Raw genomic sequence first — 3,464 nt, forward strand, 5'->3', positions numbered from 1 at the left:
CTCTCTCTCTCTCTCTCTCTCTCTCTCTCTCTCTTTTGTATAAAATTTTATTAGTTTATAGTATACGATACAACAATTTCTGAATTATCACTGTAAGAAGCCAGTCAGTTATATCCAAGAGAATATGTTTAGCACAGAGGTATTTCGGAGTTCATTTTTTGGGCTCCTATTTTTATCAATTTATCAAACTATAAAATAGAGAAATACAAGGGTAAATGAAAATAATGGGAAGATAGAGGGAAAGGGGAAGAGAGAAAAAATGTAGGGGAAAGAGAGAAACAGAAAGAGAAGCATTGATTTCCGCCTCCTTTTGACACAGTAGAGTAAGTATTTAATAACACACAACCTCAACCTTTTACTTTTACATAGTATGTAAATAATATATACAGTACTAGCTCTTTCTATAACAACGAACCTATCTAATCAGCAAAATTAATGTTTCATTTTTCCCCCCCCTACCTCAGCCAACAGGTCCATAAGCCTTGTCCAACTAGAAACAAACTTAATTGCGTTCTTTTCTTTAATCAAAGCAGGCAGTTTAGCCATCTCTGCTAACTCTGGCAACTTTTACAGACATTTGAGAGTTCATTTTTTATTGTTATATGAGGGTAGTTTAGTCCATTTCAAGCTTTAGCCAAAATCTCTAAGGAGGCCTTTGAACTCTGGTGCTGGAGAAGACTCCTGCGAGTCCCCTGGACTGCAAGGTGATCAAACCGGTCAGTCCTAGAGGAGATCAACCCCGACTGCTCTTTAGAAGGCCAGATCCTGAAGTTGAAACTCAAGGACTTTGGCCACCTAATGAGAAGGAAGGATTCACTGGAGAAGAGCCTAATGCTGGGAAAGATGGAGGGCAAGAGAAGAAGGGGACGACAGAGAATGAGGTGGCTGGATGGAGTCCCCAAAGCAGTAGGCGTGGGCTTCAATGGACTCCAGAAGATGGTAGAGGACAGGAAGGCCTGGAGGAACGTTGTCCATGGGGTCACGAAGGGTCAGACACGACTTCACAACTAACAACAACAAATATTCTAAAAAAAAGAACAAATTAGGTGGGCCTTAAACATCAGCAGTATTTGCACAATGTTTCTCCTCCTACAGTATTCTTCTATAATTTGATAGGTTCATTTAAGGAAACATTGCTACAGCTGCTGATTGCTGGTAGGACTTAGCCAGAAAAGAAAAGAGGAAATAGCAAATATTTCCCTGTTGCCTCATAGACCTTTGGACAAAATTTCTTAATCATTATTTTTTTTAATGTGCCAACAGAATGCCTTGACTCTTGTTTTTTTTCACAATGCACGTTTTCTCTGCCTCATCTGGTATCTGTTCCTACTTTCCTTTTCATTTCCCTAAATTCCCTAAATTGATTCAATTGATTCAATTGCTTGAATTGAATCAAATCCTTTTTAATTCCTGCAGGAATTGGATTTGTCAAGGCTAGTAAAAAGAAGGACCGGAGTGACATAATAGCAGTGTTCCACCATGGAATGGAACAGAATGGAACAGAACAGAATAAAATCTGGAAGGGACCTGAGAGGTCTTATAGTCCAGCCCCCCCGCTCAAGCAGGAGAACCTATACCATCTCAGACAAGTGACTGTCCAGTCTTTTCTTAAAAGCCTCCAGATTTCTGAAGGCAAAGCTGCTCCACTGGTTAATTGTCCTCACTGTTAGGAAATTCCTCATTAATTCCAGATTGCTTCTCTCTTTTGTCATTTTCCAACCACTGTTTCTTGTCCTGCCCTCTGGTGCTTTGGAGAATAGTTTGATGCCCTCTTCTTTGTGGCAGCCCCTCAAATACTGGAATACTGCTATCATGTCACAAAGAACATAAAATAAAAGAGTTGGAAGGGATCTTGGAGGTCTTCTAGTCCACCCCCCCTTGAGCAGATGACCCTATATCATTTCAGACAAATTGTTGTCCAGTCTCTTTTTGATACCTTCCAGTGATGGAGCACCTACAACTTCTGAAGACAAGACATTCCACAATTATTCTAACTGTCTGGAGGCAAGCTGTTCCACTGGTTGATTGCTCCCTCTTTTAGGAATGTTCTCCTTAATTCCAGGTTGTTTCTCTCTTTGGTCAGTTTTCAACCATGTTTCTTGTCCTGCCCTCTGGTGCTCTGGAGAATAGTGGAAGGGTGGAAACTAATCAAGGAGAGAACCATCCTAGAACTAAGGAGAAACTTCTGTAAAGGAAAAATCACCGTGTCTTACTAATATGACATATTACTGCCATGGCTAGTTACATAAAGAAATGTGGGAGTTAATTTCTATGGAAGGCATTATTTGCCAAAGACTTAATTCCCAGACCTTGTTTTCAATTTCATCATCACATATTGACTACTGCAAATAAGCTTGCATGTCTAGGTTTTACTTAAGCATTTTCCTTCATACCTTTGTTCATAATAACAGAACAACAGAATAACAACAGAGTCGGGGGGTCATCTAGTCCAACCCCCTGCTCAGGCAGAAAACCCTATACCAGTGGTTCTCAACCTGTGGGTCGGGACCCCATTTGGGGTCGAATGACCATTTCATGGGGGTCGACAAACAACGCAGTCCGCCATTTTCCCCCCCTTTTCCTTAGCTGTGCTACTCCCTTTTATTCTATTGGCTTTTGAAACCAATAGAATAGACTCTCTTGAATAGAGTCTAATTCTGTTGGCTTTCCAAAGCCAAGAGGAATTGTCCAGGCTGTCTCTGCCCTGCTGAGCCCGCCAAAAGTCCCATTCTGCAAACGGTGCTGCACCAGTTGAGTAGTCCTCGACTTATGACCGGTTGAGTAGTCCTCGACTTATGACCGGTTGGGGGTCGTGGCATTAAAAAGATTGAGAACCACTGCCCTATACCATTTCAGACAAATAGCTGTCCAGTCTCTTCTTAAAAACTTCCAGGGTTGGAGCATTCATAGCTTCTGGAGGCAGGTTGTTCCACTGATTAATTGTTCTAGCTATCAGAAAATCTCTCCTTAGTTCTAGGTTGCTTCTCTCCTTGGTTAGTTTCCATCCCTTGCTTCTTGTCCTGCCTTGGGAATAGCTTGACTCCTTCTTCTTTGTGGTAGCCCCTGAGATATTGGAACACTGCTATCATGTCATTCCTACTCCTTCTTTTCATTAAACAGTCTATAGCACCTGCCATTCCCAGGCGGTCTCCCATCAAAGTACTAAGCAGGCCAGACCCTGCTTAGCTTCCGAGATTAGACAAGATTGGGCGTGTTCAGGGTAGTATGGCCCTAGACCTAGAACAGGGCTTTTCAACCTTTTCACCCACTGTACCACTTTTAGGAGATGGCAACATCCGAGGACCACCAGTCGCCTAGCAAGGTGTCAAAAACTTGATGACCCCCCAAAAAAAGGAAAAAAGTGATAAAGTACAGATAGTCCTCGACTTACAACAGTTTGCTCAATGACTGTTCAAAGTTACAATGGCACTGAAAAAAGTGTCCCCCAAGCCACAACCAAGCCA

At 42.1% G+C, this 3,464-nt stretch overlaps 1 pseudogene; it reads right to left on the reverse strand.

Moving 5' to 3' along the window:
• Positions 1–3,118: 3,118 nt before the first annotated feature.
• On the reverse strand, positions 3,119–3,237 carry LOC120299805 (annotated as a pseudogene).
• Positions 3,238–3,464: the final 227 nt, after the last annotated feature.

This window comes from Crotalus tigris, unplaced genomic scaffold (assembly GCF_016545835.1).
Source record: "Crotalus tigris isolate CLP2741 ecotype Arizona unplaced genomic scaffold, ASM1654583v1 scf7180000024315.672297, whole genome shotgun sequence".
Taxonomy (NCBI): Eukaryota; Metazoa; Chordata; class Lepidosauria; order Squamata; family Viperidae; genus Crotalus; species Crotalus tigris.